This window comes from Coenobita brevimanus, chromosome 111 (assembly GCF_032717465.1).
Source record: "Coenobita brevimanus isolate Jiangsu-jjx chromosome 111, ASM3271746v2, whole genome shotgun sequence".
NCBI classification, from domain to species: Eukaryota; Metazoa; Arthropoda; class Malacostraca; order Decapoda; family Coenobitidae; genus Coenobita; species Coenobita brevimanus.
This window is the reverse complement of record NC_137064.1, coordinates 31189227-31201362: the sequence shown is the minus strand read 5'-3', so window position 1 is coordinate 31201362 and position 12136 is coordinate 31189227. Positions and strand designations below refer to the sequence as shown.

Genomic DNA, 12136 nt, shown 5'->3' with positions numbered 1-12136 from the left:
GTCAACGTGCTGCCATATATCACAGCCAGGCTGGCCGGGCCGTGGAGGGGGGAAAAATGCGATACTTGGCAACAACGGAGGTCAGTAATACAAAGGTCAAGTATGTTAATTGTAGCTAAAGGGTGGCGGTACTGATAGACAATATCAGCTGGAACATCCTTGCCTGCGTTTATTCAAAATTAACTCAAATCGCAAACGTGATGATCCGCCGTTATGTCCTTTTTGGCGATCGTCGCAAATGCGACGCTCCGCGTTTAAAGGGTTAACCTGTGCAGTGTTTAATTCTTGAACCAGAAAGTTCATTTTACAAGTGCATGTGTGTGTTTGGAATGTGAAAATATAATAGCTTGGAGATGGTTTTGCCATGGCCATCCTCGGTCTGGGGGTTCCCAGGAGGGAGCAAGATAAGAGATGATAAACACTTTTTGTTTTTAATTTTTCTATTACAGTAAGCTGTTTACTAGTTAAGTAATTTTCTCAGTTAAACAGTTTATTTAAGAGCAAACATTGATATCACACCAATTTGTTGTTAATAGGAAGCCAGGATATGCCTTTGAGAATCAAGGCCAGAAAAAAACAAAGTGGCATTTGCTTGGGTGACCTAGCTTTTAATGCTGCAAATTGTGTGCACTCATAATTTAATGCACACTTTTTATTAAAACTCCCTTCAGAAGTACATTATAAATTATTGTAATGTTATTCATATGATTTTGTTAATGCCTTGAAACAAAGAGTTCATTTTTGTGGTTGATTAAGTCATTTGGTATTATCCAGAATAAAATAAAGAAAAGTGTCAACATAAAGAAAGGTTTATTCAAAACTGTTTCTACCGTATTCAGCCAAGGAGGCCAGCTTCCAAATGGAAAGAAAGTTGTCTAGCGTTAATTGTGATAAAATGTGTTAGATATCACACTGAAGAGACTTTTATGTTTTGCATAACATTCACAAAATATGACTTATAGGTCTTAAGGCAGTCCAGTATTTGCAAACAGATCTGCAGGATTAAAGTATGTCTCCAGAAGAATGGAAATTTGGTACTGAAGGTGGAATAAGTGAGTGATTCAGTGAGTGCTTGCAATAGTGATGGAGTGATTTAGGAGTAATAGTGATAGTAAAGGTAGGTGGAATAAGTGAATGATTCAGTGAGTGCCTGTGTTAGTGATGGAGTGATAGTGAAGTAATGGCATCAATTTGCTGAGGTGCCCATCCCCCTTTTATGGCATGGTAGGTAAAGTGAGTACATAACATAACACACAGGGGTGGTAACTGGTGACCTGGATGATGCAATAGCCATACATCCCAGGAAACTGGGTGAAAAACCCTCCACAGGTTCAAAGGCCAAAGTTACAAAGATGAGCACCATGACTAAGTGCCTCATGTCATCTGCGCCCTCCTCCATTTCCTCCTTTTTGTTAAATAGGCTAATAAGTAAATGTATTGTAATTAGTACATGGTATTGACTGTGATGTCTTTTCAGGTACTGTAGTGCTTCTATGGTGCCAAAAAAAAAGAAAAAAGAAAAAGAAATCCCCTCTGCGCTTCCCTCAGGCCAAAGAGAATTGACCCTTTGTGCCACGCTGCCCTTTTAACGGGTCCTGCCTTGGGTGTCTACTGAAGGCCAACTCGTCTTATACAACCAGTGCTACAGTGAAAGTGCTGAAGTCAGAGTTCCACATTGGGTTGATTTGTGTGGACTTGGAACTGTTTCATAAACTTTGTAAAGGTTGTATTAGAAAAAGTGTTTTATGTGCTCAGTTACTTACAATTTATATACTGATTCGAGAAATCCCAATGAACTTCCATGTGTCAGAAGTGAGATGTCAGTTGACATATATTTAAACCTTCCCCCATCCTCTGTGAACCTAATAACTCTAGGTAATATATCTAGACCAAAGCTTCATACACAAAAGGTGGGAATTTCATGCTCAGTTACTGTGAAGCAAGCTGTCAACAAGAACTGGTAGTTGACCACAATGATGTGAAGCTGGAAAGGAAAGTATTAAGCAGTCCACCTTAAGTTAAGGTGACTCAGATGTGTGTGATATTCTGTTCTAGGCCATCTCCAGAAACACGTTCTTCACCTCTTAAAAACATTGCAGTACCCTCAGCTACTTTTTTTTTTTTTATTTACCATTATTGTTACAATTAGTTGTACATAAAATTCTTTACATATTGTTTGACTATGTATAAATATATATACTGTATATCCTTTTTACCACATCAAAATTATATAACAAACTGATAACTGTCCCAATTCCACTGTCTTTGAATATAATCTCAAATGTTAAGCTACAGGAGTTGTATTAATGTGTTTTTTAATGTTACAACAGTCATGATCCTCATTGCTGGTTAAAATAATTGCTCAGTTAATGTTATTTCATTCCATGATGTGCAATATGAAAATTTAATCAGTCTAATTCTCTTACCAAGTGATCCCTGATAAGTGTCTTTTATGTATATAGAGGTGCCATATTACATCAAAGTTGTCCCCATGTTACATGCAAGGTGTGAATCCAATTCTAATTGCACTGTTAAGCAGCAATAATACTTACCTATATCAGAAAGAATGTTGCCGAAAAACTCCAATCCTTGTATACTTTCCTCATGCTTTTGGAGTCCTCAGATCCCAATACGTGAGAAAGTACTCTGAGTGTCTTACTATTCAGATTATAAATTATAGTAATATATTTTGTACAACGCTCAGAGTAGTGGTGTGTGGACCTAGCTGGGGAGGTAGGGAGGGTGAAGGGAGGGAGGGAGGGGTAGGGGAGGTAACAGGATAGTACTTGTTTCGATCATGGACATTTATCCTATAAATTTTGGATCACAGTGAAGTCTTGGTCTGATCAGGAGAATCAAATTTGTGATTGGTGCTGAAGAGGGACTATAACCAAGCCTTATCTTTACCAAGTTGAGGCTGGTAATCCCTTTGATCAGAGGTTTAAAAGTGATCTGTAGCTCACATGGGGCCTTTTGATCTTGATTTGAACCATGCAGAGAGAAGTACTGTCCTGAAGCCAACATGGGGTCTGGTCTGTTTAGTGCTGGTCACACACCTTCATCAGTGATCCCTGACTGAGGTAGAGTCCTTCCTGCCTGGCTGCTTCTCACCCTCCCAGGTAGGATGATTACATACTTAAATATCAACAAAATATGATATAGCCAAGTGTATTCCCAGACTGAATGCTATATGTACATTCTCTGTACTTGAAGCTGTACAGTACATGATAACAACAAACAAATGCACAAGTGTTAAGAGGAGTCAGGTATTGTGATGACATTCTACTCAGACAATAATCATTCTACATATTGAATTAATTACCAGTATTTCAGTGGTGTTTCCCCAAACCCCAACTATTTGTCTAACTCCTGTATATACTGTTACAATCTTCTTATGTTTAATTTGTTGTAAGTAGATACATATATGCATCATTAAAACAATTAAATAATTATGATTCCTAAAAATAAATGTGTATACAGCCTTTAATGTTTTGTTTTTCACATTCTCAGGGATGAATTGGCTATATAGGTAAAAACTAAACATCCAAAAACTGTGTTTATTGTTAAGATATGGTATTTTTAGCTTAACGACCCTGTTCAGGTATGTGTCAGTGTTGCAGCAAAATTAGTACATCTCCACATCATACATTATTTGTGTGGCAGGTGAACATTTCATGGCATTGTGAAATCATGAACTCAGCATCATTGTGGCTGCCAATGATAATATTTTGCCTTCTTTTTCTCCCTCTTTTCTCATCCCTATACCAGTCTTCTTTCTCTCTCCACTGTATATGGTATGTGCATGTGTGAGATTATGATGTGGCATGAAAGTGAAAATTCAAGAGTAAGAGCAGATGGGTTAGATCCATTTTCAATCATCTCTTTCAGTACTAAGATTTCATTTTTGGTTTGCTGGTGCCAGATGGTTTTACTGGGCTTAAACTGTACTGTACTGTACTTTGAATGGTATGTAACATCTCTTCTGTAGCGATTTATTCTGTATTTATTGGCATAACATTCCCTTGTATGTTATTTATATGGTTATAATACTGACATGGACTACATCATTAACATACATGAGGATACTGAGGTGTAATGTGCAGAATAAATCGCGGTGAAAGTCTGGCAGTTAATATGGCTTTATTCATCTTAGGATACCCCTTGTAGTTGAAAGAGCTGATATGCAGAACTACAGTAGCCTAGCCTCGACCACCTACACCTTGCTGAGCATAATGTGACGGGTATTTGTATTCTCTTCATTAACCCATTGAATCAGGTGATGTCGCAGTTTATTCCTGCTGATAATACACGATTTTATTCATTTTACGAAAGACCTTTCATGTTAAGACTGTATCTAACACATCCAGTTCGAAGTCTATTGTAAGCTAAACAAGTCTGATGGCAGGAATTAAAAAAAAAAAAAAATCAAGTTAATATAAGAGGTTCACTAGCACCTCTCTGCAACCTCAATATTCTTTCGTAACTTCAATATCCTTTTGTATGTTATTAATGCAAACTAGGTCGACACAGGCGTTAGCCTATAAATAGTAAATAGGACAGTGTTTAGTTGTGAATACTGAGTAAAGAATTGAGGATGATACGCTTTGAAGTCGCAAAATGCCACCAAAAACATTTGCGGCACAACTGCTGTGAGGAAAAGTTATTTAAACTGATGAAACAAAGTAGCAAAATACAACAAAGCAGTCGAGGGAGATCTATGGGTCGAAACTGAAATTTGGGCGAGCACGTGGTCAGAATTTAAATCTCCCGCCCATCACTTGTCCGACCTTTAAATAATCCTTCACTATTATTTTAGCCAAATTTCTTCTTACTTCTCATTCTTTTTCTTATTTTCTTTGTGTTTTCAAAACGAATTACGTTTCTTATTTTATTTCAGATATTTCTTTGCAATTCTAGTCACATGATCACAGAACCATCATCCATTCTCCTCTCCAATCCTTCAGCTAGGGAAGGGTGACCGAAGGCGGGTTGATCGCAAGTAGACCAATTTTTACAGTTTCTCTTAGCCGTCTTCAATTGAATTTGAGTATGAGAAGAAAGAAGATAAAGTACGAGACTTCAAGATGTGCCGGAGAAGACTGAGCTTGGCTGGAAGCAGTCAACAGTGTGAACCTCTAGAAAGCGATCCGGAACAGGTAAAACAAAAGCCGGGTTTAAGTAGTATTCTTATTGTACTAGGGAATCATCATCATCATCACTGCCATCCATAACATCAGCAGTATTAAAATTCTCCATAATACTCACCTTCACTCATATTCGTCCTGTAAGCTCAAGAATCGTCTTTCCAGCAGCTCATTGTCATTTTTATTTCTGTTTGTAATGTTTCACCAGTTGCCCATAATCCCAGTCACTGCTGTTTTTGCCAAACATTCTTGCTTGGAGCTGAGACAAAGCTTACCCACTGCATGCTCTTGCTTAATAAGATGAGGTGAGGTCAGGATAGTTTAAGTTAGGTTTAGTTGGATTTTGATGATGGGATAGGGGACATCAGGATGATTTTCAAGCAAGAAATTGTCATATTATAATTGTCGGATGAAAGTAAATTTAAGGGTGAATGAATCACATAAAGAACTATGAGTTAAGTATACATATCAAGCTGAAAGCCATTAAAGTAGACTGAACTATCCGTTGTCACAATTTCCGACTTGTCACATCATCCGGCGCATTCGGCTTTGCTCTATTAAAGTAATAATCTGCAGAAGTGTGCAGTATCTGGCTCAGACACAGGACCCAATCGGCACATTGGCAGACCCCGCAACACACACCAGCCTGTCAGAATGCATTGTGGGAGCACCCCACCTAACGCGCTAAGACAACCATCATCCACTCATTTGGATGCCAGATTGTGAGGAGTTTTGTATGGTCACTCCTAATTATACCTGTATTGGATTACTATATGTATTGTACATATATATATATATATATATATATATATATATATATATATATATATATGATTAGATGTATGTATGTATGATTATATTACCAGTATGTATTTTATTACTGTACTGTATCTTCTGTTTTATTTTATGCTTGATTTTAATCTTTTACTCATGGGCAATATTGTAGGAAAGTTTTTAGGATGGACGGTCAAAATGGGTAGCTTAACCCGTAACGTCCCGAGCTATTTCGCACCTCCGACACCCCCCAATCCCGAGGTATTTTCGAAAATTTTTATTTTGGCTAAAACCTCCGCTTTTGGTGAGAAACATCAAAAATTCATAGAGAAATCGCTCACCTGAGGTTTAAAATACTCGATCCAGGTAGCAGTACCTCCTTACCTTACTGTAGTTCTTACAGGCTGGCACCAAAGAAAACTAGTTTTATGGGAGGGTAACTATTTCACACCACTCGTAAACGGTATTTATTTATTTACTTGGTACAAATTTATATGTAGTATGAGAGTATATTGGTTTTCAAACAGTAATATGGGCATTATAAGCATTGTTTCACTCACTAACTCATCACCATACCTGACATATTTTTGCCACATTACCTGATCATCATTTCTGACTGTTTCTTCCTCTAATGCTATGTAAACTTTGTCCTCCACATTGTCATCGATTGGGGAATCACTCTGACCCTGAATTTCTTTATTGGCCAGGTAACTGGTAACAGGTGAATCGCCGAGACAGTGGCATGCAGGGGGGGGGGAGATTATGTGGTGTAAGGCATTGTCCCTGCCTGGCATCTTGTAGAGGAATAGAGGAAAGTGTCCTGTGTATACGTACCAAAAATCACGTGTGAAAATTGAAAAATGTGCAAATTATGAACCTTGCAATTGCACCACGTACAAGTACGACAATGGGTCTAGATGTGACAAAACGTTGCGACGTCCCCATACGTCGATGAGATGCCTTGGGTTAACTCCTTCATCATAAATCTAGCTCCCCCCCCCCCCCTGGCCTCCCAGTCAAAGATGCACTGCATATCCACCAATCATTGCTATTTCTGTCAGGGTTGGCAAAAAACCCACTTTTAAAAAGCCCAACCCACCTTTTTTTTTTTTTTTTTTTTTTTTTTTTTTTTTTCACAAAATACCCCCCCAAAATGGGCAAAAGTGGGTTTTTTCAAAGTTTACCCTAAATTCAAATAAAATAATGTTTCCGTTATACATAATTATGAATAGCCCAATAGAATCTTATTTTTCACACAGTTATTTGAATGAGGGAAATGAACACAATTATGTTTTGACCTTTTTGGCTGTTATCCTTGGGCTGCCTGCTACACAGCAAAACATGCTTCAACATGAGAGGCTTGAGAGCACTGCACAACTCATGAGCTGGCAAAGATCAGTCCACACTACACAATAGTAGAAGGAGTCATTTGCCTTGCTACTTTCCTTTTTTTGGTAATTGTATACTTGCATTTCTCAATCTTCTAAATCATTATTATTGAAAATTCTGTGACATAAATGATTTCACACATTATCTTAAAAGTAATAATAGCTTTTGGTAACCAAATATCTAAGCATATAAAATACGTCTATTTTAAACAGAAAGCAATGTTTATAATATATTTCTATAGAATAATTGATATTTGGTAATGATATAGACAACATCTAGTTTAAGTTAACTCCAGTAATGATTACTGTTATATAACAAATTTGCCCCACTCCATAATAAAACTAAAAACAACATCTGTCAAACACAATTTTACTTTTAATTTTAAAACTTTTAAAATTAGAGACAGGTAGTGCTGGCTGTAAAGTTTGTATTCACCACATTAGATGTGGATGTATAAAAACTGAATCTGCTGAGAAGGAAAGCAATGTAAAAATATTCTTAAGATGAAGAAAACTTTGACCTGATTTTTTTGAAATTGCAGCAAGGAATATTGTTATTATTTTTCAGGAAATACTGCTATTTCATGTTCTTAAGTCATTTAGAAGTGAAGTGTCATTTTTATTTTATCACTGAGGCAAAGAATTGCATTTTTATTTGAAAAAAAAAAAAAAAAAATTGTTATATTGGTTGGGTAACATGACAGGAACCATAATTTACTGTGACACAAAATATTATCATTTCAAAAGAAAAGGATATTGATTATAAAAGCTATTAGAAAAATAGAAATATTATGAATAGTTTTGACAAAATCAAAGAACAACATTCCCTTCCCCGTAAAACAACTAACTCAAAGTCAAATGGCCACCCCTTACAGGATTATGGCGTCTGGCAATAGATAGATAGATAGAACATTCATATTTGCAGAGAGCATGTTTTACTTATGTTGGTGATGAGAAATGCAATAAGCTTTTTTTTTTTTATTTATTTATTTATTTATTTTTTTTTTTAAATAAAAGATTATGCTTCCAAAATATTATAAATACTTGATGATGTTGTGGGGACGCCCACCATCCACTCACTCGATGTAGTGCTGCTGTCGGGTGTCTGCCCTTTCCTCTCCTCCATCCTTCTTTCCTTCCATCCTCTTCCGTCTTCCTTTCCTTCATTCTTTCCTTGTCCTTCTTCCTACGGGTAACTATACACTCCCTCTTCTTTCTTTCCTTCATTCTTTCCTCTTCCTTCTGCCTGTGGGTGACTCTATGCTGAGTGACAAGCCAAATGGTTTCCTGTGCACCAGGAAACCATTTACCGTACTATGCTGGGTGGTAACCATATAACCAAATTTTGGTGCCTGGTGGTTTAGTGGGTAATTATTGCGCACCAATAGGATTGGGCCAGTGAAGGTTTATATCCATGGGGTGGTTGGGGTTGATTGCTCATGTAATGCCACTCAGGGATGAGTGAGGCTGGTCACTATCATCTTAAATGTCAGGACCAACTGCCTAGCCCCGGGTTCCTACACTCCTCTTGGGGCAATGTGGGATTGGATGATGGATGGATGGTGATGATGTGTTTTTTTAACAAGTGAAATAGAATATAATTAAGTAGCTATTATTTGCTTCTGATATTGTGTGCAAAAATATAACCACTTAATAAAAAAAAAAAACTGAATTTGGTATTAAATACATTATTTAAAAAAAAAAACAGTAAAGTGGGTAAAATAATGTTTTTTTTCAAGTGGGTTTTACTGAAAAAACCCAGGTGGGTAAAACTGGGTTACCCACTTTAGTACCAACCCAGATTTCTGTATGTTTGAGCCTGCAAATATCCTCTTCCTTTACTGCCCAGGTCTCACTACTATACAGCGTTACACTAACACATGCCCAATACAAAGGTCCTTTAGTACGATGGGAGAGCCCTGTCAATGCCAGTTTAAAAAATAAAGTCCCCAGTAAATTGCAACATCAATGATTTGATGTAGTTCTACCCTCAGGCAACTCTACACTGAATGATAAGCCAGTTTGTTTAATGTAACCAGGAAACCATATAATATATTGGGGTGGTAACCATTCACCTGTAGCACTCGCATACTCCTTGTGAGACAGTTCTCATGTATACAGGAATATCGAGAATGGGCCTTTGTGCTGTATACAGAATAATCCTCGTCCGTATGGTTGGTATGCTTGAGTGAGATACGGACATATGCAGTTGCTAATGAGATATATATTTGACAGTCGATGTATAAGGTTGCAGATATTCAATAGCGTTAGTGTAAAGATAATTCTTTATCTGAGTGTACACACATTAAGAACCAATCAAGGCTTGACTCTGTTTTGAATAACTAACTTATCTTGGAAGAGATAATGCTGCACAGTCTTATTATAACTGCAGAGATGACTGTTTATTACATTATCGCAGTTTATTCCCTGCAATAACTACATTAAACACAGACAGTGGAAAGAATCCCATAGCTTTTAAGAAGTTAGGGCTCAGATGAAAGTAATCCCTGTACTATCCGGACGCCCGCTATCTGGACTCCCCACTTACTGGACATATTGGGCCCGGGCCTTTGGAACCAAAAAAAAAAAAAAAAAGACGACGACGACGACGAAGAAACAAAAAAATATATATCCGACTTTTTTTTCAACCGTACTTTGAAATTGGCATGCAGCACCGAACAGCTGTGTTTACACTCACTTCTTACCTCCTGTCTTCCCCCATCCCTCCCCAGTTACCACCTAACTACCATCCTGACTGTGGTAGGACAAATCTAAACTGGCGGCTAGGGTGGGGCACGAAGCTGTGTACAGTGTTGCCACGTTTTCCATACGTGCGATGCCCCTCCCCCCCACTTCTCTCTCTCTCTCTCTCTCTCTCTCTCTTTCTCCTGGGGGAGATGTGCATCACCCTGGGGAATTTTTTTCTTTTATGAATGACTTATAAACTTTTGCTTTCATTTCTTTATTTTTTAATTATATTTAAAAATATTTATTATTTTACATTTGTCGCCAGATGACCTCGCTGGTGCGGCGTCATGATTTGTTTTCATTCAGTCACTCCCTCCTTCCTTCCCTCCCTTCCTCCATCTCTCCCTCAACACCTCCCCTGGTCTGCCTTCCCCCCCTTCTCTCTCTCTCTCTCTCCTGGGGGAGATGTACATCACCCTGAGGAATTTTGTTTCTTTTATGAGTGACTTATAACCTTATGCTTTCATTTCTTTATTTTTTTATCTAATTATACTTTAAAATATTTATTATTGTTTTACAATTGTCGCCAGATGACCTCGCTGGTGCAGCGCCATGATTTGTTTTCATTCAGTCACCCTCTCCCTCCTTCCTTCTCTCTCCATCTGTCCTTCAACACTTCCCCTGGCCTGCCTTCCCTCCCCCTTCCTCTCTCTCTCTCTCTCTCTCTCTCTCTCTCTCTCATCTGTGGTGTTTTAGCATACATTTTGGCATACATTTTGGTTATTTTCTTTTACATTATATTGTACATATTGTAAATTTGACTTTATTTCCACACCACCCAGGAGATAAAAGTCTTGTCACATTTTTTTTTTTTTTTTAAGAGGTGTCCCCAACAGGCCTATTCCTCTCTCTCTCACAGAAGTTATGATGAATCCTCATCAGAAGATGTGAGTGTGACAGTGAAAGAATCAAGGAAATGGTCAATCACCACATCTCTCTTTGCATCATCATTTTGCTGTTTTTCTGTGTGCCTGACAGCATTCTTCCAGTTCTCTGCTGTAATATTATTAATTGATTCATGGACGAGTGGCTTCAAATCTGCAATCCTGAATGTATTCCTTTTGGACTCATAACCTTTAACCTTTGCCCAAATCAGTTCAATTGGGTTATATTGACAGTGGTAAGGCGGTAGGCGTACAACCTTATTTCCGTGCTCTGAGGCCGTCTTGTCTCACGAAGTTGATATCGGCATCTGTGATGTGATGAGTCACAAGTTGCACGAGTTCTGCCTTTAGGAGGTCTTCTGGCACAGTTACACCCTTCTTCTCCAGCCTTTCTCTGATCATAGCTTTGTTGCTTGCAGAAGTTGGAGGCATATCTATTTTCCTTGAGTGATATGATGCATTATCCATCACAATAATTGAAGATGGAGAAATGTTAGCTAACAGTTGAGTCTTAAACCACTTTTCAAAGGTGTCGGCATTCATTTGATCATGATAATCGCTGACATTTTTTGCCTAGAAAACAAGGGCGGCTCCGGGAACAAATCCATTTTTTGTTCCACCGTGCAGAATAATCAAGGGGGCGCCTTTCCCTGTAGGCACCCTAACTCCCACAGCCTTTTCTGCATTGCTGTCTACCCAGCATTTGGAAACCGTGTAGTTCTGATTAATCCACATCTCATCTAAGTAGACGATGTTTCTCTCCAAACTTCGAAGTCCCCTCATTTCTCTTGGGAACTCGCACTGTGCATATGTTACATCATTGCGTTCCATTAGGAATCTCCGTCCATCAACATTTGCATAGCAAAAACAAATTTTCTTGAGAATCTTTCGTAAAATCTCATGGCTGCCAGGATAGGAAAGGTTAGTCTTCATTGCCTCATGAATTTTTTCAAGTGTGGGGATTTCTTTCCTCTCATAAAAATTTAAAACTGTTCAGCGCAGCACACCCTTAATGAAGTTATAAAAAAAAATCCATAATGGATGTTGCATGTTTCCTTTTCTTGGGCAACATAAACTTGGGAGACTGATTTTCCTCATTATCTCGTGCAGCTTTGCAGATTCTATCAACTGTTCTTTCACTGATTTTTGTTGCTGCAGCTGTTCAAGAGGTAGCCTTCGAATTGTCATCAAGAAATCC

At 38.0% G+C, this 12136-nt stretch overlaps 1 protein-coding gene across 3 annotated transcripts in view; it reads left to right on the top strand.

Annotated features, from left to right (window-relative positions):
- The window catches only part of LOC145417734 (protein PALS1-like), a 318104-nt gene extending 315378 nt beyond the window's left edge, over nt 1–2726 (top strand). For all 3 annotated transcript variants that reach the window (XM_080286334.1, XM_080286333.1, XM_080286335.1), the window contains one exon: nt 1478–2726. The gene's annotated coding sequence lies outside the window, so the exon portion shown is untranslated. The remainder of the gene's footprint in view (nt 1–1477) is intronic.
- The last annotated feature ends 9410 nt before the right edge of the window (nt 2727–12136 follow it).